Genomic DNA, 27,253 nt, shown 5'->3' with positions numbered 1-27,253 from the left:
TTGGGGGCTAGTCAGCTACTAAGAGCTGTACCCCAGCGGTTAGAACAAGGCCCAGGCCTATCACAGAGCTATGAAAGAAGCACATGTTGGAGAAGAACTTTTCCCCAGAAGAGGCAGGGTCGGGGTTGGAGCAATATACAGTGAGGAGGGGCCTTGCTTGACATATACCTGGCACCTCATATGATCCCCCCAGCCCTACCAGGGGTGATTCCGGAGTGCAGAGCCAGGAGTAATTGGCTGAGCTCCAGAGAGCGCTGCACCCCCAAAAAAGAAGATGAGTTAGGGAGAGAAGTTCTTGCGCCTACACGTATTTGGGGATGTTTGACACATCTGCCTAAGAGAGACCCGAGTCAGGCGAGCACCCGGCCTCCAGCTGAGGCAGCTAGCCAGAGCAGCTCAAGACTCAGCCCCACCATCTCCCTCTGCAGCTCTCCAGCCAGACCCCTGCACCCTGCACCCTCAGTCCGGCTCCCGGGCTCCAATTCGGGGTGACGTCCCCAAGTGTGAACTGACAGCCTGTGCCAGGCACCTGCAGGGCCCAGTGCCTGCACGTAGGCGCCCTGAGTGAGGTTAGGCCCAAGCAGAGCCGCTGAGCCAGGAGGCCGCCTGCCCAGAGCCCTGGCTTGAGGTGGGGAGCAGAAGTCCTGGGGTCCAGGCTGGGGCCCAGGGATGCCAGTCCCGGAGTCGCCGAGCTGGGTGGGAGGGCCGGGCGGCGGGAGAGCCGGCGCGGCGGGGGTGAGCGCGCTGCCGGGAACAGCGGCCAAAGGGCGGGGCGGGACCCGGAAGGGAGGGGAGGGGCGCGAGAACGGGAGCGCAGGCGCACGCGCACACGCACCCCCGCGGACCACGCCCTTCGCACCGCCTCGTCCGCCGTGCACGTGCGCAACCGCTCTCACGCCCCTCCCTGTACCCGCCCCTTCGGCCGCTGTTCCCAGCAGCGCGCCCACCCCCTCCGAGGGCGCCGAGCCCCCACTCCCCGGCCTAGAACCTAGCTAGCTCAGCGACTCTGGGACGCCTGGGAGGGGGGTGATGGAGGGGAGGGCGGGCACGTCCGAGGGGGCGTGTCCCCGGGCGGGCGTCACGTCGCGTCACGTCATGTCACGTGCCCCGCCGTTGTGCGCAGGCGCGTGAGGCGAGGGGGCGCGGCGGTTGCCTTGGGGCTGGGAGCAGAACGGATGCTGAGTTTCTTGTTTGTTTTTTGGTGCTCCCTCTGAGGTTGCTGAGTTTTTTAAGATTTTCATCTCTCAGATTCTTGATGAATGGCTCTGGATCGTGCCTTTGCTCAAGAGCAGTGTCCGGCCAGTTTGCATCTCCCCACAAGATACCTGGCGGAGAGGTCGGAACGAGGCCTATCTGTCATCCATGGGCGGCTATCGCACGGAGGTCTGTCTGCGGGCTCTGGATCCTTTCGAAGTTCTTCGGCAGCAGCATCCCAACCGCTCCTATTTCCTTTTGCCCACCAGATGTTCGATGGTTCCCTCGAAGACCTCCTGGGGTTGTTCATGTCCACATGCTTCTCCTTGCGAGCTAGTGATGACCACCCGGTGGCCTCTGCCCATGGCTCAAGGGTCTCGCAGCACACCTTAACCATATCGATGCTTTCTTCTTGTCCGTTCAAAAAATGTGGATGCATGAATGTTTGTATTTCTGTTTTCAAACTGCATCGCAATTTCCACACACAGATCCTTCTCAGCACAGTGCCTAGGACGGTGGTGGCTGTGTTCCTCACCTCTTTTCGTGCCTCTTGCATCTTTTACAATGGTGCAGAAAATAGAGTTGTTTCCCTTTGTGCTTGCTAGTTCATCGTATTCATCAGACTGTCTATGGACTCGACAGCAACTATGGCCTCATTTTTTCTGATGTTTCTTAAGAAAGGAGCCAGGCTGTTGAGGCATGCTGACTGCATCAGGTCTCAGCCCCGCTCTTTCACGATGGCACTCATCAGCTGGAGTAAAAAACTGGGCAAAAAAAATCGGCTCGGTAAAAAATTGGGCAAACGCCTTGCCAACGGTCGATGAGTCATAGACCTGGTTGTGGTTTTTGCAGGGATTGTAGTCCGCACTGCTTCTCTTCTCTTCCTCCAAGCCCAACTTTATATGCTTTGGTTGCAGGAGAATATGGTAGAGCTGGGAGACAGCCTGAGAAGCCAGGGAGCAGAGGCTGTCCAATTCGGCGTGGCAACGTTTGGTTGCAGAAGAATATGGTAGAGAAGGTAGAGCGACTGGGAAGCCAGGGAGCAGACGTCCAATTCATCGTGGCAGCGCACAGTCAGCACAGTCATCAGATGTTCAAGTTCATTGAAGGTAATTTCCGTGGTAAAGCAATTCATATTCACAGCATATTGCAGAATATGTGCGGCACCCCACATGGCACGTTCCTGCTTGGGATTCATTCTATTTATGGAGTCGTTGAGAACCTCAAGAAAGTGCTCAATCCTAGAGGGCTTTTTAGCAACCACTTCCTTCATTAGGCACAGAAAAGACTGCAGAATATTCCTAAAGAGACCCACTATGACCTTTCCCTCCATGTGGTCAGAGCCCTCCTGCTATAGATGTATGCAGATGGGTGGGACAGCACACTCTCTCAGCATGTGTATAGTGCTGCCAGTTCTTCTGAAAAATTCCTTATGTGACTGACGACACTGACTGCCTTCATCCTAATGGCCTTTCTCTTCAAACAGCTGACGAGAGAAGATGGATTTAGTGACCCACTATGTGAGGAAACTGAAAGGATAACCTTAGAATCTTTTCATATTTTGATATCTTTACAAAATAGTAGCGTCCTACAAGTGCTGGAGATCGGCATTCTCTCAAAAGACCCAGAGAGAATCGTTTCGGCCCCGAAGGTGTTCATAAGTGTACTACAAGTGGTGCCACAGAGCGATGAGGTGGAGAGAGGCGGTGCAGACAGCCATTGCAGTGCTTCACCAGGATCTGGAAGCAGTGCTGTCTATCTTTCTGGACTTCACTGTGGTGCTGATGAAGCTAGACTACTTGGTACCACCCGAGGGCAACACTCTCCTGATTGAAATCAAGTCAATAATTTATAATAAATTATAATTTATATTATATTATATATATTTATATTATATATCTATATATATTATAATTTATAATAAACCACCAGTTGGAACAGACAGCAGGATAAAATGTTCCAAAGTGTTCAAGAAAGTTCTTTACCCAAATTGATCGTGGTGGTATGCCATCTGAAGAACCACACCATTTTTGTGCCTGTGGGCAAACAAAGTGTATTAAAGGATGGCTTTGGGGCCATGTATTTTACTTAGGCAGCTATTCCCTGAGGCCCACCATAGAACTCTTGATCAATCTTTTGCAATTAGCAAATCCATCTGGGCAAGCTGAATGGGGGGTAGTTTCCCTCAGGTTACTACAAACCATGCAACCACTGACCTACCCGAAACCTGCTATCAAATGTGTGTGTTTTTATAATTAGTAATCTTCTGAGTATCCTGCATGAACATGATGTGGTTACCCTGAAACAGCCAGAGTGGGAGAATGAACTCAAGTTATTAAGGGAATACTTAATGGCTGTCAACAACTACTTCAAGTACTAATAGAAAAATTCAGTTACTCAAAAAACGATTTAAGTGACAAGGCTTTCTTGAACCAATTATTTGGTTTGCCCTGTGGACAGCAAACACAACACATCTGGTAGAGACATGGTCGTCTCCCTTCTCCATACATCCCATCAGGACCTGGAGTAGAGGAAGGGCATTGCAGAGACAGTCAGTGTTGCGTCCCAGAGCCACCTGGAGGTAGTCCAGGACCAGCTAAGAACTCAGAGTGCTGCACTCACATACATGAACTCATCCATCCTGAAAAGGACAAAGGAACTTCAGAAAAGTGAATGGGGGCTGCTGTGTGACCCCATCTACTCCAGGTTCAGCAGAGTCCTCGAACACAAGGGATACATTGAGATATATGTAGATGGTATTCTGGAAGTCACCATGAAAAACTACAAAGGCACTATTGTTGCAAAGGATACAACCCTGAAGTTGGGCTACCTGAACGCCCTGAGCCAGATCGCAAGAACACTAAGTACCCAACTCAAGGACTTGGCCTTCAGTATCGAACCCTCCAGTCCCGTGTTGCTACAGAGCTCTTAATAGATTGTGTACACACCCACTCACTTCTGAAATACAGATGGAGATCACTTCATTTGATACCAAAGCTGGTAACTTTTCTGAAACTCAGTCCTTCACTTGTTCCTTCAGTTTTGACACATGCAGGAGAAAGAAGAGGAAGCCTAATATCGCTAGCATTTTCTCTATCACCTCTCTGTCTTTGGTCAGGCACTGGCAGTGCTTTAACAGTTGATTGGTGTGAGAGACCTTGATTGCCAAATCATTCAGCATGCTCTTCTTTTCTTCCTCGTCCTTTTTGCTCAGATTCTCATATTTTGGGATACATGTGATCACTGATTTGAGAAATTGAAAGGTGGCCAACGTGTCCTCTTTAACCCAGCTAATTGGCAGGAGGTGCAGGATTCAATCCCATATCTTGATGATGTATTCAGTGGTCCCATCGCAGTCACAGATCTTCCTGACAGCATGCAAGAGGCCTTAGGGAGCTTGCTTGATGTCCAACAGGTCCTCAAAAACATATGATGAGTGTAAACCAACTGTATATAGCACGGTGGTGCATAGCTCCTCAAGTTCTTTGCTCGGTGACTTTTGTCTCAAGAACATGATGATTTCCTGGGCAACTTTCCAGCATTGTGAATACTGCCATTCCAGGCCACCAATTTTTCTGTTCACCTTCTTGAGGATTTCATAGATATCTTCATCTGACCACATAGTCACATCCTGAAGTGATTTCAGAAAATCTTTGAAGATCCTGTCAGACACAGTGCCCTCCATGTCCTTCTCCATCATCTTTGAAGAATCTGCCATAATACTCAAAAGTAAGCATCCCTCCTCCTCCACCAGACTTTTCTCCAACAAACACTCCAAACACAACCCCAAACCACCACCCTCCTCCTCCAAACACAGCCCTAAACCACCACTCACCTCCTCCACCAGATCTAACAAACACTCCAACCACCAACCACCTTTACTTTGAGAGCAAGAGCTTTTTGCGAATCTCTATCTTCCATCTGACTTCCATCTTCTTCTGACTCTGATTCTGAAGATACAGAATCATGAGTACTTTCCTCTTTGTCAAGCTCATCAGGGATACTGTCATGCACATTAGCAACTTGCAATGCTTAGCAATCTGCGACTTGCAGAGGCAATTAGCATAGGCAGTGGAGCATAGTGTTTTGGAAGAGTCCGACTGTCAGGAGCCATAACCTGACGAGGCAGAGGACAACATTTTGGCAGTCTTTGAACTCTGGGATCTCAAATTGCAAGTCTTTCTCCTACTGTGACTGGGGCTGTATGTAGCTCAATGGTAGAGGACATGCCTTGCATGTAATGAGGCCCTGGATTCGATGCCTGTCAACCAAGCAGATGCCACCTCACCACAGCTGCCTGTCGTTGTACTGCCTTGGTCACTTGCCCCCAACATGCCTGGGCACCACTGGGGTAATGAGGCCTGGATTCAATGCCTGTCAACCAAGCAGATGCCACCTCACCACAGCTGCCTGTCGTTGTACTGCCTTGCTCACTTGCCCCCAATATGCCTGGGCACCACTGGGCACCTGAGGCACATTTTGAGCCAGATGCCTGGTCCCTATTCCGGGAGCATTTTCTGAGCACAGAGCCAGGGTGTGGCCCAAAAACCAAAAAGAACGTAGACGTCCCAAAAGCTAACACCTAGAGCTCCTTGCAGGATCCCAGCACCTTGGGACTGATGGTACCACTCCCAAGTCCTGCCTCAGTCAGAAACTGGGGGTAGGGGCATGGCTCTGGCACCCCCGCAGGACTGGCCCCAGGCACAGGCCACATGGAGCTGCCACCTTGGCAACTTGCCCAAAGTCTCTTGAGCTGGGGCTTCTTGAAGGGGCCCACATGCCCCCTGGCAGCAGCAGCGAATCCCAAGCTCCAGGGAAGGGGCTGGGAGGTGTCTTTGGAATGAGCTTCTATAGGAAGCATTCCCAAAAGGCAAAGCTACTGGAGTGGACGGGGGCTATGACCATAGTTTCCTCCTCCCCAAAGACATCAAACTTTCCCCTCACCGAATGAGGACAGCAGCTGGAGGGATGCTTTCGAGAGTAGGATAGACAGGAATGGGCTGTGCCCAGACCAGGAATGAAGCTTCTGGCGGGGCCTTGGCGGGGGACGAGGGCTTGGTTTTCTTTCCCTAGAGGACTAGCCTAGGGAGTTAGTGTGTTCCACTGCATGGACAGCCACCATAGGGGCAGCTTCGAGAGGGTGGTCAGAAAGGCAACAGAAGGCTGCCCCGACCAGAGAATTCTGGGTGGGGCCAGTCCTGGGACACCTGACAGAGCCACAGGGAGGGGTGCCCCATGCTTGTGAGGGGCTGAAAAAAACTTATGATGCTTTCAACTCAAACCTAGTCCTAGAACCTCATTTTGGGGTCTGTGCAGAGAATCAACACAAAGTCCTGCCTTTGGAGTGCTTCAGAGAACTATTTCTTAGTGTACTATTTAATAATAGTATTCTTTTATACCGTATAGGAAGGACATGTGTGCACAGCCGGGGTACTCTAGGCTTCCTCCTGTCCCTGCTCAGTGATGACTCATAGCACTACTGGGGAGACCATCGGAGGAAGGCCAGTGCCTTACTGCCCTGTCTTGCTTTCTACAGCTTCCTCTCCAACTCCAAGAGGCAAAGAGACCTTCAGCACAGACACCAAACTTAAACAGTCTTCGGGCCTCATGTCTAAGAAGACAAGTGACCGCCTTCTGGAACTCGCCACGAGGGACAGGAAAAAATCAGAGACCTGTGAAGGTGGGAACTCCAGACACAGCACAGCTGCCCCGGCCCACCTGCCCACCCACAGGGCTATCTGGGGTCCTGGACTGTGACTGCAGCAGGAGCCCTTTGGTGGGGGCCCTTTCCCCCTTCCATGCCTGCTATCTGGGCTCCCCAACCCCTCTGTCCCCTAGGCAGCCTCTCACTATTTTCTGCTATTGTAGCCCAGCCTGTGACTGCTGCCACATTAGGGAGGGCCAAGGGGCTCCCCTTCACCCAGGTGTGCACTGGGCCTTGGAAAGCCTACCCTTACCTCTAAACTCCGTGATTGGGGACAGATGCGGGACCCCTCTCTCGGCCTCTCCTCCCCCTTGTGGCAGCACTGCCATTCTCCCACAGCCCTCAACAAGAGGGGCTGGGCCTCGCTGCCCTGGTCCTGCCCATCTTGCCCTGTTTTCTGGGCTGCTGGGAGTTTCCAGTGTCCCTCTGGGCTCCTGCAAGAGAAACAGAAGTTGCCATGGCCTTTTCCGGCCATTAGAGCCCAGGGTTAAACACACCTCATTGGGAGCACCTTAGTCTTTTCAGTCCTGGGCAGGCTCTTGCTGGGGTGAGCCAGTCCGGTGCCGATGATGAAGGTCTCTTTTGTTTGGGACTGCCAGCGTCCTGGGTTATCAGCCTGGGAGATGAGCGTCCGCGCGCACGATGGGATCCTGCAGATAGAAAGACATGTTGGCATATGGTGAGCCGCCTGTTGCTTGCAGTGGGCCAAAGCAGTCTATGCTCGAGGGCAGACATTGCTGCCTGCAGCCATTCGGGGATTGGGCAAAGAGTTTGGCTTTGGTGTCCAGACACAAGCTGTCTAATGGTTCCTTTTAAGATTGGGGGGCGGTGGTTCTATAGGCGGGGAGGACAGGCCACAGTCCGGGCAGCAAGACTTTCCCTACCAGAATCATCCTGCCTGGCACTGGTGAAATCTGCGGTTACCCTCACATCGCACGCCTTGACAGCGCCTGGCCCCTGACCTGTCTGCTCTAACCAGACATCCTTCCCATGCTACGTGGGCAGGTGCCTCCTATCTCGTGGCCATGAATGCGCAGAGAAGCCCGCACAGGAGTATGGAACACGCCATGGGTGACGTCAATTCAGAAAAGCTCTCTGGAACCCATGTCTTGGCCGTGCCCTGGGTGGGTGGTGCCCGCCTCGGCGACCCAGGGTGCAAGGATCTTTCTCACCAGGGCACACACAGGTGGTTGAGAAAGTCCCTGCTGGACGCCCCAGGGAGAGGGAACACCCAGGGGCATGGAGAGGTGTCGTGCGCCTTGGGTGCTGCAACCCACTGACAAAGGCTTGTTCCCAGAGAGCTGCCCTGGGTGTGGAGAGCTGATTTGGACCAGGATCGAGGCAATGACTAGGGTGACAGCACAGTGGTGTGATGCCACCAGGCACAGGGTTCACGGGGAGCCTCTGGTGCCCATTGGCAGCTTCTTCTTGGGACCCTGGAAGAGGGTCAGGATCTGGGGGGAGGGGCAGGTGCAGGGAGACAGGCTTCTCTCAGGCAAAGCCAAGCAGAGGACAAGTATGAGGAGACAAGTGTTTCCCGCGAGGGTAAGCACGGGATTTTGGGCTTGGGATCGGCCAAGCCATGATGAGCCAGGGAACAGAACAAAGCCTTTACCTGGTCCTGCAGCTGCAGTGTCAAGGGCCGTGGAGATGGTCTCCGCCTGTGCTCTGCTAAGAACATCAAACACAGCGACTGTCCAAGAGGGACTGGGCACACTTTTATGCACCCAGCCACCCAGTCCATTCTCCTTTCCAACCCTGCCCCCACCCTTTGGTCCCACTTCAGTGCCCGCCGCAGGCACAGAGCATCGAGCCACCGAGATGGCATTTCTCCCTGCGGGGGATGGCACACACAGGCCTGTGTGTCTGGTTCCCGACCGTTTTCTGGAGGTAGGGAATTGGGTTCAGAAATGCGCTGTGCTCTGCCTCCACGAACGTTCCTGACCCCCATGGCAAACTTCTTTCAAACACCCACGCCCAGGGACTGTCACTGCTTTCGGCTTAAGGAGCTCTAAAGGAGCCCCACCAGAGGCCCTGGCCATGCATGGCCGAGCCTTTGAGGGAACGCTGATTGAGTGCTGGGGCGCAGCGCCCGCAACAATCACCTCTGAGCTGCCTTTCACCAGCGGCTTGACTCAAGGCTGACCCTGGAAGGCCTGGAATGTGCCAGGTGGCTGCCAGAAACCCTCTGCCTGGCCCTGACACAGGACTGCACCACGTTGCCTGGGGCTGCTGGGGCTGCCTCCCTGGAGTGCTCCCCAGGGAGAAGACTGTGCTCAGCATGGGGCCTATGCCTGGAGAGACCAGAAGTTCCATTGCTCTGGCTGGAATCTAGGTGTGGCTCAAGTAGGCCTCTCACTGTGTGACATGCGCTCCCACAGAGGGACACTTTGTGCCCTTCACGACACCTGTCCTTTTCCTCTCTACGGTTTACTGCAGCTGAGCAGCTGCCAAAGTGTTCCTCTCTTCATCAACGCACAGCATCAGACATCTCCTCCTGAAGAACACCTGACTCTTCCTCAGACTGTGACCAACGTAAGAGGTGCTAAGAAAGCTACCTCCAGGGATCAACTTACCCAACGGCCTTTCTAGAGCCGGAGTGTCTCAACTGACCTGGCATCACTGGTTGGTGCCTGTGATGAGGGTCCCTTTCGGGTTCGGCTGCCATCGGCGGATTGGCGGCATGGGAGATGAGCATCCCGGTGCGCTGGGATCCTGCAGATAGAAAGACATGTTGGCATTTGGTGAGCCGCCTGTATCTTGCAGTGGGCCAAGACAGTCTATGCTCGAGGGCAGACACTGCTGCCTGCAGCCATTCGAGGAAAGGGCATAGAGCCTGGCTGTGATGTCCAGATCCACGCTGTGTATGGGCTACTTTTTCGGTGATGGGGCGGGGCGGGGGCAGTAGCCAGAGAGGAATGGCCATAGTCTGGCAACAAGACTTCCCCTGCCCAAACCATCCTGCCTGGCTCTGGTGAAACTTGTATTCGCCCTCACATCACATGCCTTGACACCGCCTGACCCCTGGCCTGTCTACTCTAACCAGACATCCTGCCCATGTTACGTAGGCAGGTGACTCTTTTCTCGTGGCTATGAACGCACAGAGAAGCCTGCACGGGAGCATGGAACTGCGGCACAGTCACGCCATGGGAGACGTCAATTTAGAAAGGGGACCTGGAGAGATAGCATAGCGGCGTTTGCCTTGCAAGCAGCCCATCCAGAAACTAAGGTGGTTGGTTCGAATCCCGGTGTCCCATATGGTCTCCCGTGCTTGCCAGGAGCTATTTCTGAGCAGACAGCCAGGAGTAACCCCTGAGTACTGCCGGGTATGGCCCAGAAACCAAAAAAAAAAAAAAGAAAGAAAAGAAAGGATTCCAGGAACCCATGTCCTGGCCAAGCCCTGGGAGGGTGGTGCCCATCTCAGCGCCCCAAGGCGCAAGGATCTTTCTCCCCAGGGGACACAAAAGTTGTTGAGAAAATCACTGCTGGAGGCCCCAGGAGAGGCAACACCCAGGAGGATGGAGAGGCATCATGCTCCTTGGATGCTGCAACCTAGTTTCAAATAATTGTGCCCAGAGAACTGGGCCAGGGTGTGGAGAGCTCGTTTGGACCAGGATAGAGGCATGGACAAGGGTTACCGAACAGCGGTGTAATGCCAGATGGCACAAAGTGTATGGGGAGCTGTTTCTGACTTTCAGCTTCCTTTGGGACTCTGGTCATAAGGGCAGATCCTGGAGAGAGAGGAAGTGCAGACACACATGGTGGGAGACATGTTTGTCTCAGGGCAACGCCAAGTAGAGGTCAATTACGGATCCTCCCATCAAACAATGGAGGAGACAAGTTGTTCCTGCTGGGTGAATGAATAACCTGATTTTGTTCCACTGTTGCCAGTGTGAGGAGAGGCAGGGACTGAAGCAAGTCATCCAGGATGGCCTCTTTCTCTCCCGGGTGAGCCGGCGATCCCCTAAGAGTATCAACACAGGGACTGTCCGACAGGGACCTGGCACGCTTTCCTGCAGCCAGCCAACGAAAGCTGTTTTCCTTTACTACTCGACCCTAAGACCCCAACCCCCACCCCATTCTTTGGTCCTGCTCAGTTGCCCACTAGAGAGACAGAGAACATCATGGTCATCGTTGCATTTCAGCCCAGGGAGAATGGAACAAACAAGTCTGTCCATTTGGTCCCCAACTCTTTTCTGAAGGTAGAGAACGTGGTTGGGAAACGCTAAGGCAAGAAACGTAGTGCTCTGTCTCCAGGAATGTCATTGGCCCCCATATGGAAAGTCTGTGAAAGAGCGGCAGACATGTAGGCCACCTTTTTCTGGCTTTATTCCCAGTGAACTCCAAGGAGCACCATCCGAGGCTCTGCCGAGCATAGCCATGCCTCTCTAGGGAACACTTATTCAGGGGTGCAACGCCATCCCAAACCACCTCTGTGCTTGCTTTCCCAAGCCTCTTTACTCAGGGCTGATCCTGGAATGCCTGGAAAATGCTGGGTGGCTGACAGAAACCTTACAATTTTCCAACTGGGCCAGAAACAACTCTACCTGGCCCTGACAAAGGACTGTACCACATTGTCTGGGCTGCTGGGGCTGCGTCCCTCGAGCGGTCCCCAGGGGAAGACTGTGCTCAGCATGGGCCTGTTCCTCGAAAGACCAGAAGCTCCACTGCTCCAGCCTGGATGTGGGTGTTGCCCAAGGAGGCCTCTCACTGTGGGAGATGTGCTCCCACAAAGGGAAACTTTGTTCTCTTCAGGACATCCTCCCTTTCCCTCTCTAGGGTTCACTACAGCTGAGCAGCTGCCAAGATATTCCTCTCTTCATCAACGCACATAATCAGATATTGCCAGCCAGGCACGGACAAACACCTGCCTCTTCCTCAGGCCGTGACCAACAGAAGAGGTGCTATGAATCCTGGCTCCAGAGATCAATTTACCCAAAGACCTATCCTCAGCCGGGAGCCGCTCTAGTGACCCGGCATCACCCGGTGGTGCTGGTGATGTGTTTCCCGGCGTGGTGGGATCCTTCAGATAGAAAGACATGTTGGTGTTTGGTCAGCTGCCTGTCGCTTGCAGTAGGCCAAAGCAGTCTATGCTCGAGGGCAGACATCACTGCCTGCAACTATTCGGGGATAGGGCCCAGAGTCTGACTTTGGTGTCTATGGACTCCTTTTATGGTGGGTGCGTGGGGGGCGATGGGCAGATTGGCCACAGTCCGGCTCAAGTCTTCCGCTGCCCGAACCATCCCGCCTGGCTCTAATGAAACCTGCGTTTTCTCTCACATCGCACGCCTTGACACCCCCTGGGCCCTGGCTTGTCTGCTCTACCCAGATATCCTGCCCCTGTTATGTAGGCAGGTGCCTCCCTTCTTGTGGCCATGAACACGCAGCAAAGCCTGTATGGGAGCGTGGAACTGCGGGCACATCACGCCATAGGAGGCGTCAATTCAGAACAGCTCCCCAGAGAACCCATGTTCTCGCCATGACCTGGGAGGGTCGTACCCGCCTCGCCGCCCCAATGCGCAAGGTCCTTTCTCCCCAGGGGACACACAGGTGGTTGAGAAAGTCACTGCTGAGGCCTCAGGGAGAGGGAACACCCAGGAGAATGGAGAGGCATCATCCTCCTTGGATGCTGCAACCTAGTTTCAAAGGCTTGTGCCCAGAGAGCTAGCCCAGGGTGTGGAGAGCTCGTTTGGACCAGGATAGAGGCATGGACGAGGGTTACCAAACAGCGGTGTGACACCTCAAGGCACACAGTGTATGTTTCTCGCTTTCAGCTTCCTTCAGGACTCTGGCCATAAGGGCAGATCCTGGGGAGAGGGGAGGTGCAGACACTCATGGTGGGAGACATGTTTGTCCCTGGGCAACGGCAAGTAGAGGCCAATTACGGATCCTCCCATTAAACAAGGGAGGAGACAAGTTGTTCCTGCTGGGTGAATGAATAACCTGATTTTGTTTCGCTGTTGCCTGAGTAAGGAGAGGCACGGACTGAAGCAAGTCATTCAGGATGGCCTCTTTCTCTTCCCGGGTGAGCCGGCGATCCCCTAAGAGTATCAAACACAGGGACTGTCCGACAGGGACCTGGGCATGCTTTCCTGCAGCCAGCCAACGAAAGCTGTTTTCCTTTTCTACTCTACCCTAAGACCCCAATCCCCCACCCCATTCTTTGGTCCTGCTCAGTTGCCCACTAGAGAGACAGAGCACATCAACATCATCATTGCATTTCAGCCCAGGGAGAATGGAACAAATAAGTCTGTCCATTTGGTCCCCAACTCTTTTCTGAAGGTAGAGAATGTGGTTGGGAAACGCTAAGGCAAGAAAAGTAGTGCTCCGTCTCCAGGAATGTCATTGGCCCCCATATGGAAAGTCTGTGAAAGAGCGGCAGACATGTAGGCCACCTTTTTCCGGCTTTATTCCCAATGAACTCCAAGGAGCACCATCCGAGACTCTGCCGTGCATAGCCATGCCTCTCTCGGGAACACTGATTCAGGGGTGCAACGCCTTCCCAAACCACCTCTGTGCTTGCTTTCCCAAGCCTCTTTACTCAGGGCTGATCCTGGAATGCCTGGAAAATGCTGGGTGGCTGACAGAAACCTTACAATTTTCCAACTGGGCCAGAAACAACTCTACCTGGCCCTGACAAAGGACTGCACCACATTGTCTGGGCTGCTGGGGCTGCCTCCCTCGAGCGGTCCCCAGGGGGAAGACTGTACTCAGCATGGGCCTGTTCCTCGAAAGACCAGAAGCTCCACTGCTCCAGCCTGGATGTGGGTGTTGCCCAAGGAGGCCTCTCACTGTGGGAGATGCGCTCCCACAGAGGGAAACTTTGTGCTCTTCAGGACATCCTCCCTTTCCCTCTCTAGGGTTCACTGCAGCTGAGCAGCTGCCAAGATATTCCTCTCTTCATCAACGCACATCAGCAGACATTGCCAGCCAGGCAAGGACAAACACCTGACTCTTCCTCAGGCCGTAACCAACGGAAGAGGTGCTATGAATCCTGGCTCCAGAGATCAACTTACCCAAAGACCTATCCTCAGCTGGGAGCCGCTCTAGTGACCCGGCATCACCCGGTGGTGCTGGTGATGTGCTTCCCGGCGTGGTTGGATCCTTCAGATAGACATGTTGATGTTTGGTCAGCTGCCTGTCGCTTGCAGTAGGCCAAAGCAGTGTATGCTCGAGGACAGTGGTTGCTGCCTGTAGCCGTTAGGGAATAGGGTCCAGAGTCTGGCTCCCTCAAGTTATCCCTAAAGTGACAGTGCTTCTCCCTCTAGGTTCCAAAAGATCCATTGCTGGACATAGATCTGGGTGTTGACATCGACCTTGATGACTTCTTACTGTGGCACATGCACTCCTGCAGAGGAATGCTTCATAATCTTCACAACACCTTCCCATTCCTACTCTAGGGTTCATTGCAGCTCAGGAACTGCAAAGGTATTCCTCTCTCCATCAACCAACACCGGGCACTTAATGACCTTGTGACTCTTCTTCAGTCTGTGACCAATGGAAGAGATGATAGGAACAATGACCCCAGAGATCAACTTACCTACCAGGATGTACTTTTTTTTTTGTTTTGTTTTTTGGGTCACACCCGGCATCGCTCAGGGTTTACTCCTGGCTCCATGCTCAGAAATCGACCCTGGCAGGCTCAGGGGATAATATGGGATACCATTCTCCCACAGCCCTCAACAAGAGGGGCTGGGCCTCGCTGCCCTGGTCCTGCTCATCTTGCCCTGTTTTCTGGGCCGCTGGGAATTTCCAGTGTCCCTCTGGGCTCCTGCAAGTGAAGCAGAAGTTGCCGTGGCCTTTTCTGGCCATTAGAGCCCAGGGTTAAACACACCTCGTTGGGATCACCTCAGTCTCTTCAGTCCTGGGCAGGCTCTTGCTGGGGTGAGCACTGGAGGTGAGCACTGGAAAGCCCACCCACTCACCACAAGGGCACTGAACAGGCTTACCTCTTAACTCTGTATGTGGGACAGATGAGGGTCCCTCTCTCGGCCTCACCACCTCCTCCTTTGTTGAACCAGGGGCTGCGAATATCCAGGGTCCTGGGGAATCTACGCTGATGGCCCTGGACTTGATTCCACACTGCAGCCCCTCCTAGAGTGGTGGGAACAGGGCTCATCTGGGTGGATGGGAGAGGGCTCTATTTAATAAACATATTAATAAAACCCTGATGTGATTTGCATCACAAATTGACAGTGTCTGTCTCTCTGGGTTTTGAACTAATGGGTACCTGTAACTCTAATTCTAACGAATATGGGCAATGCCAGCCAACGCCTTAGCCACCAGACATCGTCTCTGGCCCCCACGTTTTCTGTTGATGTGGGGAGAGTAACCGTGGAGGTCAGGCACAAGACCGTTCCCATCAGAGACCAGGGAGGGGGCCCTGGCAGTGTAGCCGCTACCCCGTGAACCACATCTGGTTGGTAGATGTGCAGAGATTAAGTAGACTGAGCCCTGGGTGGTAGGAGAGGAGATGGGCGAGCACTGTCTGAGCCCAGGCACCTTTATTGCTGCTAGTTTACAAGGATCATCATTTGGGATCATTTCAACAGGTCAGCAAAACCACTAACCTAAAATTATTATAGGAAACACCAAAAAATGTTAAAGTAAATTCCTTTAAGTAACAACTAAAAATGAGGGAGTTCTAAATTTGCAATAGACAGAAGGAAACTAGCAGAAATAGAAATCCAAGACCTACACCCAGAAGAAATAGACACAAGGCGAATGTCCTTCAGAGTCCAATACAGACCCTGCCCGAAGCCAGTGTCCTTTCTACTTGATGCTGACTCAGATGCTGCCTCCTGCAGGAAGTGTTCTTGGGTTCTTTCCTCCTCCTTCTACCCCTGTCCTTTTGGGGATTACTGTGAACAGCCTGGGCTGGCCGCTGCAACAGGTCCATCACACCCAAATTTCAAATGACTTTTGCGAGGAGGGGGGAGTTAGTGGTGACCAGAGTGCCCTCTGCAGTATCACACCAGCATCTGCTCTTCCACTAAAATTTGACTATCCAGGCCGGAGAGATAGCATGGAGGTAAGGCATTTGCCTTGCATGCAGAAGGTCGGTGGTTTGAATCCCGGCATCCCATATGGTCCTCCAAGCCTGCCATGAGCGATTTCTGAGTGTAGAGCCAGGAGTAACCCCTGAAAGGAGCCGGGTGTGACCCCCCCAAAAAAAAGAAATTAGGTCACACCCAGTTGGGACTCTGGGTTTGAGCCCTTGTATCATAAAATAAGTACAATTTTATAGAATGATTAAAATAAGGGACTGGAAAGATAGCAGGGAGGGGGCCGGAGAGATAGCATGGAGGTAGGGCACTTGCCTTTAATGCAGAAGGACGGTGGTTCAAATTCCGGCATCCCATTTGGTCCCCCGAGTCTGCCAGGAGTGATTTCTGAGCACAGAGCCAGGAGTAACCCTGAGTGCTGCCAGGTGTGGCAAAAAAAAAAAAAGAAAAGAAAAAAAAGAAAAAAAGAAAAAGAAAGAAGAAAGAAAGAAAGAAAGAAAGAAAGGAGAAAGAAAGAAGAAAGAAGAAAGAAAGAAAGAAACGAAGAAAGAAAGAAAAGAAAGAGAGAAAGAAAGAAAGAAAGAAAGAAAGAAAGAAAGAGAGAAAGAAAGAAAGAAAGAAAGAAAGAAAGAAGGAAGGAAGGAAGAAAGGAAGGAAGGAAAGAAAGAAAAAGAAAAGAAAGAAAGAAAGAAAGAAAGAAAGAAAGAAAGAAAGAAAAAGAAAGAAAGAAAAAGAAAAGAAATAGGAAAAAATATATCTAGGGCCGGAGAGATAGCATGGAGGTAAGGCGTTTGCCTATCATGCAGAAGGTCATCAGTTCGAATCCCGGCATCCCATATGGTCCCCCGTGCCTGCCAGGAGCAATTTCTGAGCATGGAGCCAGGAATAACCCCTGAGCACTGCCGGCTGTGACCCAAAAACCACAAAAAAAAAAAAAATATATATATATATATATATATATATATAGCATCTTCTCTAGTATGCAATTCAAAAATTAGGCCTCATAGTTCCCCCAATGAGATCGGGCGCATTCAAGGTGGTATGGCCATAGACTAGTTCCCCCAGTGAAAGTAAATTTAGCAGGCTCTTTGCCATGATGGAAAATATCAGAGAGAATACTGTAGGTATAAGGAAATTAAAGAAAAAATGTTTCCCATCCACGAGGGGAATTGTTGGATACCTTTTAATTTTTTGTTTTGTTTTGTTTTGGGGCCACACCCGGTGACACTCAGGGGTTACTCCTGGCTATGCACTCAGAAGTCGCTCCTGGCTTGGGGGACCATATGGGACGCCGGGGGATCGAACCGAGGTCCATCCTAGGCTAGCAATGGCAAGGCAGACACCTTATCTTTAGCAGCACCACGCCGGCCCCAATACCTTTTAATTTTTATTTTCTTTTACCATTCTATGTTGCAAGTTTAAATCTTGTTTCACTGTGCCACCCACTGGCAGTTTCTAGTATTTATTGCTTTTTATTGCTTCCAACAAAAAATATGAAAATCTAGGAGGCCAGAGTGATAGCACAACTGGTAGGATGCTTGTCTTGCATACCACTGACCCAGGTTCAATCCCTAGCATTCCATGTGACTCCCTGAATCTGCCAGGAGTGATGTCTAAGTAAAGAGCCAGGAGTAGCCCCTGGGCGCCATCGAGTGTGATCTAAACGAAAAGAAAAAAAAAGACAAAAATTTGGTTATACAAAGATTTCAAAGCAAATCCTTTCCACCAGAAAGACTAACTCACCAACTTCTCACTCTTAAAAATAAAAGGTTCCGGGGGCTGAAGAGATAGCATGGATGTAGAGCATTTGCCTTGCATGCAGAAGGACAGTGGCTTGAATCCAGCATACCATATAGTCCCCCGAGCCTGCCAGGAGCAATAATTAATTGGGGTAGAGCCAGGAGTAACTCCTGAGCGCCGACGCCAGGTATGACCAAAATATATATGTATGTATGTGTGTGTGTGTGTGTATGTAATGTAAATGTAACTGCATGGACACGCTCTCCCAAACATTTCATCAGAGCCATGCTGAGAGCCAAGTGTTATTTCTGCGTATCTTTGAGATGAACCTGATACAGTACATAATCGCTGTGTGATCTGCATGAGCCCAACAAGACACTGAAGGGGACAAGGTAACTTGTTGTCTAGAAATTTTGGTAGCAAAGCACTTGCAGTAAGCAGGTCCACGAGGTGCTGACCATTCCCCAGGCTAGTGTTTCCTACTTTTTCAGGAACTTGGCCATATTATGCATTTGGTTCAGTGTTACAAAGGATTTTAAAAGGATTTGATGGGCTGGAGAAATAGTATAGGGGCTAAGGCACTTGCCTTGCATCTATCTCAATGATCCTAGTTTGAATTCTTAGGCACATGTGGGTGCCTGAACACCGACAGGATCATTCCTGATCAAAGCCAGAAATGGCTCCTGATTACCACTAAGACTGGCTCAAAACACCAACATAAATGGGGCAAAGACAATACAGCAGGTAAGATACATGGCACCCATCCAGATTCCTGGCACTACTTATTGTCCCTGAGCACTGTCAGGAGTGATTCCTGAGTGCAGAGCCAGGAGTAACCCCTGAGTACTGCTGGGTGTGGCCCCAAACCAAAATTTAAAAACCCAACACAAATAAATAAATATAGAAATAGGGGCCCAGAGAGATAGCACAGCAGCGTTTGCCTTGCAAGCAGCCGATCCAGGACCAAAGGTGGTTGGTTCGAATCCTGCTGTCCCATATGGTTCCCCCATGCCTGCCAGGAGCTATTTCTGAGCAGCCAGCCAGGAGTAACCCCTGAGCAACGCCGGGTGTGGCCGAAAAACCAAAAAAAGTAAATATATATATATATATATATATATATATATATATATATATATAAACAAATTGGGGCCGGTGAGGTGGCGCTAGAGGTAAGCTGTCTGCCTTGCAAGTGCTAGCCAAGGAAGGACGGCAGTTCAATTCCCCGGCGTCCCATATGGTCCCCCCAAGCCAGCGGCAATTTTTGAGCGCTTAGCCAGGAGTAACCCCTGAGCATCAAATGGGTGTGGCTCCAAAAACCAAAAATAAATAATCACCTTAAGGATGCTGGAGAGAGAGCATAGTGGTAGGGTGTTTGCCTTGAATGTGGCCCACCCAGGACAGATGGTGGTTCAATTCCTGCATCGCTTATCCCTTATGGTTCTCTGAGCCTGCCAGGAGTGGTTTCTGAGCACAGAGACAAGAGTAACACCTGAGGGCCTCCGAGTGTGACCCAAAAACCTCAACAAGAAAAAAATCACCTGAAGGAGAGACTAAAGTGATAGTACAGCAGGCAAGGTCTTTATTTTGTATAACCCTTGGCACCCCATATAGTTCCCTCTGAACCTTGCCAAGTGTGATCCCTGAACACAATTAGGAGTAAGAACTAAGCACTACAGGGTGTGGAGCAACCCCTTCCCCATCAAAGAATAAAAGCACTTGAAGGAAGCTGGGGAGGTAATTTAAAGGACTGAAATAGGATCGGAAAAATAGTACAGGGATTAAGCACCTACCCTGTATGCAGCTTATTCCAGTCCTGTCCCCGGTACTATGAGTAGCCTCCCACCCAGCACCACTAGATGTGGCCCAAAGCACACATGAGCAATCAAACACACACACACATGGCTGGAAAACATAACTTTATATGCCGTGGACCCAGGATCAATTCCTGACCCTTCAGAATGGTCCCCCAAGCATTCGGCTGGAAAAAACCCGAGCATCACTTGATATGGCTGCAATAAGTCCAAGAAAATAATTTAATTTGTTTAATAATTAAAATTAAATAAAATATTCAATAGCAGACATGGCACAGCTCCCAGCACCAGTGCTCAGGAATAAGTCCTGTGCAGGAATAAATCCCTGTGCTCAGGGATTACTCTTGGTGGAGCTCAGGAGATAACAGTTCAATAGAGGACTGAACCTAGTGAGGCGCACACTAGATAAATTCTCTACAGTACTATCTGGTCCCAATAATTTTTGTATACCTACTTTATATATATATATTTTATATGTAAATATATAAATAAATTTATATATGCAGTTGTGTAGAAATCGCTCAGGCAAAAAGGAATTCTGGGAAAAGTTAAAGAAGTCTTGTTTTAAGCCAATGCTTTCTTCTTCTTCATCAGCATTTTACTTTCCACTGGAGACTTTTTTCATAGTGATGTTCAGGGGCCTGTCTGTCCTTCTTCATGCCACTAAAAGGACGGTGTCAATTTTTTGTTTTGTTTGGGGTGATGCTCAGGTGATACTAGGTGATGCTCAGGGAATACTCTGGCTCTGCACTCGGAATCAGCCCTGGAGGTGCTCAGGTGACCAAATGGAATGATGGAGATGGACCCTGGGTCGACTTAGTGCAAGGCAAATAACGCCTTATTCGCTGTAGCACCGCTCACTCCCGAGTTGACATTTCATTTCTTCCTCTTTGTAAGGCATTCTCTTTGATGCATCTTTTGGGGCAGTCCCGCTCCTATAAATTCAATTATTTAAAAGATAACCAAAAGAACCCTTGCATATTCGTGCCTGGATTTCGCTTTGGGATTCCGGGATTCGAACCACCGTCCTTCTGCGTGCAAGGTAAACGCCCTACCGCATTTCGCATCTCTAGATCTAGCAAACCCCGTTTTACTCCGCGAGACTGACGCGTGTTTACGGCCCCGCCCACTTCCGGGTCGCGAGGGCCACCAGAGCGCAGGCGCCACTCCAGAACTCATTCATTTCCCCTTCTCTCCTGTTAGCTGGCGGCGTGAAAGTACCCTTGCGCACGTGCACGCGCACAAGGGGTGGGTGAGAGTCTCTGCGGACTGGATAAGGCGCAGACGCACTGAGGGCTAGAACTGAGGCCGGGAGACGTGGGCGAGTTGACGCATGCTCACTTACAGGAAGAGAGAGACCTGGCACCCGTCGGAATTCTCCTCCCCGCTCAGGGCTTCCTCCTGGGTCTGTGCTCAGAAATCGCTCCTGACAGGCTCGGGGGACCATATGGAGTGCCGGGATTCGAACCACCATCCTTCTGCATGCAAGGCAAACGCCCTACCTCCATGCTATCTCTCTGGCCCCCATTTCCCAGGTTCTTTCTTTTGAAATATCATGCAAAAATTACATGAATGTGTTGTCTATATGCAGTTGTGTACAAATCGCTCAGGCAAAAAGGGATTCTGAGATAAGTTTAAGAAGTCTTGTTTTAAGCCACTGTTTCTTTTTCCATCAGTCAACATTCTACTTTCAGGGGACTTTTCATGCAAATTGTGTCCCTGGATGCAATTCTCAGAAAATGAGATGCTGGGGCTAGAGCAATGGTACAACAGGGAGGGTGTCTGTTTTGCGTGCTTTGCACGAGGCCAGGCTGACCTCGGTTAGATCCAGGCATCCCACATGGTCCTCCCCAAACGCCAAGAATAGTTCTTGAGAGCAGGAATAACACCTGAGCATCTCAGGGTATGGCCCAAAAAAGGGAGGATGCAAATTGAGGTTCTAGGTAGGTCTTATCAGATGAATCAAAAAGATTACTATACTTGTTTGTTTGGGTACTCAAGGGCTGTAATCCAGGTTTCCTGCCTGTAAAGCATGTTCTACAGCCATAGGATATATCTCCTAGCCCAGAAGTTTACTTTTTGTTTTTGTTTTTTTGGGCCACACCCGGCGTTGCTCAGGGGTTACTCTTGGCTGTCTGCTCAGAAATAGCTCCTGGCAGGCACGTGGACACCGTGGATATGGGACACCGGGATTTGAACCAACCACCTTTGGTCCTGGATCGGCTGCTTGCAAGGCAAACACCGCTGTGCTATCTCTGCGGGCCCAAGTTTACTAATTTTTAAAATAAAGATGGCATGGACCAAGGAGATGCCTCCAGGGCTAGAGCACATACAGGCTTTGCCTGTGAGAACATCACATCTGACTTTCTTTTTTTTTTTGGTTTTTGGGCCACACCCGGTGACGCTCAGGGGTTACTCCTGGCTATGCGCTCAGAAGTCGCTCCTGGCTTGGGGGACCATACGGGACGCCGGGGGATCGAACCGCGGTCCGTCTCCTAGGCTAGCGCAGGTAAGGCAGGCACCTTACCTCGAGCGCCACCGCCCGGCCCCCACATCTGACTTTCGACACTCATTATAGTCTAAACACCACAGGGTGTGAACCACAAAGATTAAAATATTTTTTGTTTGTTTGAGTTGTTTGGGGGGGCACACCCAGCTGTACTCAGGCTACTCCTGGCTCTGAGCTCAGCAATCACTCCTGATGGGCCCTGGAGAGCATACACATGTCAGCATGTCAGGGATTGAACCTGGAACTGCCATATGCAAAGCAAGCACCCTACCCCATAGTACTATCGCTTTACCCTCAATAAAACAAAAATATTTGCAATGAGGCCAAAGCAATAATATAGCATGTAAGACACTTGCCTTTCTTGCTGCTGAACCAGATTTGATCCTTGCACCACTCAGCTGGGTGTGACCCCCCCAAAAAATAAACTATGATTGTGCCAAGGATCTACCTAATTGGTACAAAGTGCAATGATTTGGATCCTGGATATTCATAAATAGATAAGTAAAGATTGCTACTACCTCATAGAATTGTGTGTGTGTATGTGTGCGTGTGCGTGCGTGGGTGCGTGCTCAATGTTTAATCCTGGTCCTGTGCTTGCTTTAGGGGTGCTGATGATGGAACATGTGCATGGCAGGCTCCTTAACCTCTATTCTACCTATCTGGGACCCAAAATATTTTGGGGTGACCCTCACCAGGCAATGCTCAGGGCTTACTCCTGAATCAAGACTTATTCAGGAATCACTCTTGGTAGGACTCGGGGGACCACATAGGCCAGGGTGCCAGGGATCCAACCCAGGTCAGCCACATGCAAGGCAAGCACCCTACCTTTTATACTATTGCTCTGGCCCCTAAATTTTTAAAATGTAAGACCACAGGAAGGAGAGATAGTAGAGAGATTAAGGCACTTGCCTTGCATACAACTGCCCAGATTAGATTCCTGGCATCATATGGTCACCTGAACACCACATTATTCCCAGGGTACCATATGGTTACAAGTACCACTAGAAGTAACCCTTAAGCACAAAGTCCAGAGTGGCCCCTGACCATGGTTTCATTGGTCCAAAAACAAACCCCCAAAATGTGTGTAAATATGACAAATCAAGTATCAGTTCATAAATTAAAAATTAAATAGGGGCCAGAGATACAGCACAGCAGTAGGTTATTTGCCTTGCTCGCTTCCTGGTTTTGGTTCCCGGCATCCCATATGGTGCCTAGAGCCTGCCAGGGGCGATTTCTGAGACCAGAACCAGGAGTAACCCCTGAGCACCGCTGGGTGTGACCCCAAAACAAAAAAAAAATAAATAGTAGTCACTAAGTGGACTTATTTGGTCAGAAAACTTTTTTGGCCCTGAAACATCAGTATTTATCTGGCATCAGTATGGCCAATTTATGCACTGGCTGTTTCCCAGAGCTGCCAATTCATCATCCCTCGAAGTTGCAGTCTTCCTGTAAGACAATATGTAAGGCATTATAGGACTCTCTGAACTTTCATTGTTGTGATTGCTAGCAAGGCTACACACATTTCCTTGGAATGATTTAAGTGTTTTTCTTTGCCTAACAATTATTTTCATACTGTCATTTCCACAGGCTTATTCATGCAGACATCATATTTTGTCTGATAAAACTTTTTTTTTTTTGGTTTTTGGGCCACACCCGGCAATGCTCAGGGGTTACTCCTGGCTGTCTGCTCAGAAATAGCTCCTGGCAGGCACGGGGGACCACATGGGACACCGGGATTTGAACCAACCACCTTAGGTTCTGGATCGGCTGCTTTCAAAGCAAGCACCGCTGTGCTATCTCTCCTGGCCCTGATAAAACATTTTTCTGACTGGTTAGAACAAGGTAAAGAAAGAAGAGGGGAAGAGACATAGAAAAAAGTAAAAGAGGGGCCCGGAGACATAGCACAGCGGCGTTTGCCTTGCAAGCAGCCGATCCAGGACCAAAGGTGGTTGGTTCGAATCCCAGTGTCCCATATGGTCCCTTGTGCCTGCCAGGAGCTATTTCTGAGCATACAGCCAGGAGTAACCCCTGAGTACTGCTGGGTGTGACCCAAAAACCAAAAAAAAAAAAGAAAAATTTGTAAGGAAGGGATAATTCTATATCAGAGCTCATTTCCAGAAGGTTTTATTCTGTAAAATGAACTTCCTCTTTTTTTTTTTTTTTTTTGCTCCTCTTTTCTTTTTTGTTTTTTGGGGGAGTGGTGGTGTTCAGGCCTTACTCGTGTTACTCCTGGCAACACTCAGAAATAAGTTCTGGTGGTTCTGAGGGGACCATATAAGGTGCCAGGGATTGAACCTGTGTCAGTGGCATGCAAGGCACATGCCCTACCCTCTACCATCTGTACTATCACTCCAGCCTCTCTATTCTTTTTTCCTTACCTTTTTTTTTTCCTTTCTTTTGTTAGCCACAATCAGGGCAGTGTTCAGGGCTTATTCCCAGCTCTGTGCTCAGGGGTCACTCCTGGAAGTGGTCAGGACATTATATCATCATCAGTGACACCAAGGACTGGACACTAAGCTAGGATAGCTACATGTAGAGAAAGTGCCTTCATCAAAAAGAATAAAAACAACCAATGGCTGCGTGGATACAGGGAGAAAGAGACTCTTATTCACTGCTGGTGGGAATGTCAAGTAGTTTAGCTTTTTTGGAAAACAACAGTCCATTCCTAAAATGTCCTAAATGTCCTAAAAATGTCCATTCCTAAAAAAAACAAACAAACACAACGGGGCCAAAGAGATAGCATGGAGGTAGGGTGTTTGCCTTGCATGCAGAAGGACGGTGATTCAAATCCCGGCGTCCTATATGTTCCCCTGAGCCTGCCAGGAGCGATTTCTGAGGGTAGAGCCAGGAGTACCCCTGAGTTGCGTCAGGTGTGACCCCCCCCAAAAAAAAGGTAGAAATTGAGTTCTCATATGATCCAGCAATACCACTGCAAGGGGTACTCTAGGGGCCCAAAAACATCATGCAGGAAAACTCTATGCATTCCTATTTTTATTACAGCACTATTCACAATAGCCAAAAAATCTGTAAACAACACAAGTGCCCCAAAACAGATGAGTGGCAAAGAAACTATGGTACATCACACAATGCAATAAATGCAATACTATGTAGCTGTTAGAAAAAAATGAAGTAATCTTTGCACATGAGTGGATGTAGAAAGTCAGAGGGAGGATAGACATAGAATTATCTCATTCATGTGTGGGATATAAAAAACTGAGATAATATAGTATTAATGTCCAGAGACAATGGAGATGAGCGCCAGAAAGACCAGTTCATGGTAGGAAGCTTGCCTCAAATATTGGAGTACAGTTAGGGCAAAGAAGGGCTCACTATGACCATTATAGCTGGAAATGATTGTTCTGAACAAGAACTAGGTGCTAAAAGGAGATAAAGTGATAGATGTGATACCCTTTCAGTAACAGTATTGCAAAGCATGGTGTCTACAAGGGAAAAGAAAAGGAAGAAATTGGGGGAAAAGTATCTGCCACAGAGTCAGATACTGGAGGAGGAAAGGAAAGGAAGGGAGGAAAAATGGGAACACTGGTGGCAGGAAATTTACCCTAGTGAGGAGTTTCGTACATTATATGACTGAAACTTAATCATGAACAACTTTGTAACTATCTCAAGATGATTCAATTAAAGAATTTATTTATTAAAAAAAAATTGAGGGACCGGAGCAGTGGCTCAAGCAGTGAGCATGCCTTGCCCATGCTAGCCTAGAACAGACTGCGGTTCAATCCCCTAGTGTCCCATATGGTCCCCCAAACCAGGAGCGATTTCTGAGAGCATAGCCAGGAGTAATCCCTGAGCATCAACGGGTGTAGCCCAAAAACAAAGACAAAAGGGCCGGAGAGATAGCATGGAGGTAAGGCGTTTGCCTCTCATGCAGGAGGTCATCGGTTCGAATCCCGGCGTCCCATATATGGTCCTCCCGTGCCTGCCAGGAGCAATTTCTGAGCCTGGAGCCAGGAATAACCCCTGAGCACTGCCGGGTGTGACCCAAAAACCACAAAAAAAAAAAAAAAAAAAAAAAAAAAAAAAAACAAAGACAAAAAACAATTGAGATGACATGAGTTTAGAATCTTCTAATCATAATAAAAAAATTTTCCGGGGCCAGTGAGGTGGCGTTAGAGGTAAGGTATCTGCCTTGCAAGCGCTAGCCAAGGAAGGACCGAGGTTCGATCCCCCGGAGTCCCATATGGTCTCCCCAAGCTAGGGGCAATTTCTGAGCGCTTAGCCAGGAGTAACCCTTGAGCATCAAATGGGTGTGGCCCCAAAACCAACAACAACAAAAATTTTTCCTTCTTAAAAAATAAAAATAAAGTGTCTTAATCCCTGTACACTCTCTCAAGCCCCTGTTCAAAGGCCTACTTGGAGTGTAGCTAGAACCATGGAAGAAACTGTATTTTAATTTTCACTGAACATAATTTAAATATTAGCAGTCACCTCACTGATGAGGAAATAAAGGCGGTGTTGGAGATGGCTCACAGGTTGAAATCTTGCTTGTCTCACTCCGGGGTCCCAGCAGCATTGCCTCAGCGAGATTTTTCACAAGAGAAATCTCTGTTCAGGTCCCTAAAATGTACCAAGCTATACACTAGTAATAATTAAACTGTCTACATGAGATTTACATAACAAAAATGTAAACAATTGCCAGACCTTGTGTTACAGTCTTTAGTCATTTTCTTATTTTTTTTTTTTTTTTTTGTGGTTTTTGGGTCACACCCGGCAGTGCTCAGAGGTTATTCCTGGCTCCAGGCTCAGAAATTGCTCCTGGCAGGCACGGGGGACCATATGGGACGCCGGGATTCGAACTGATGACCTCCTGCATGAAAGGCAAACGCCTTACCTCCATGCTATCTCTCCGGCCCCCATTTTCTTTTTTTTAAGATTTTTTATTTTAATTTTGTTTTGTTTTGTTTCTTTGGTTTTTATTATTTTATTATTATTATTATTATTATTATTATTATTATTATTATTATTATTATTGGTTTTTTTGGGTCACACCCGGCAATGATCAGGGGTTCCTCCTGGCTCTACACTCAGAAATCGCTCCTGGCAGACTCGAGGGACCATACGGGATGCTGGGATTCGAACCACCGTCCTTCTGCATGCAAGGCAAACACCCTATCTCCATGCTATCTCTCCAGCCCCTTTTCTTTGGTTTTGGGGCCACACCCAGTGATGCTTAGGAGTTACTCCTGGCTATACAATCAGAAGTCGCCCCTGGGTTGGGGTACCGTATGGGACGCACGGGGGATGGAACCGGGGTCCTTTCTAGGCTAGCGTC

Source organism: Suncus etruscus, chromosome 15 (genome assembly GCF_024139225.1).
Source record: "Suncus etruscus isolate mSunEtr1 chromosome 15, mSunEtr1.pri.cur, whole genome shotgun sequence".
NCBI classification, from domain to species: domain Eukaryota; kingdom Metazoa; phylum Chordata; class Mammalia; order Eulipotyphla; family Soricidae; genus Suncus; species Suncus etruscus.
Note: the sequence above shows the minus strand (reverse complement) of the source record.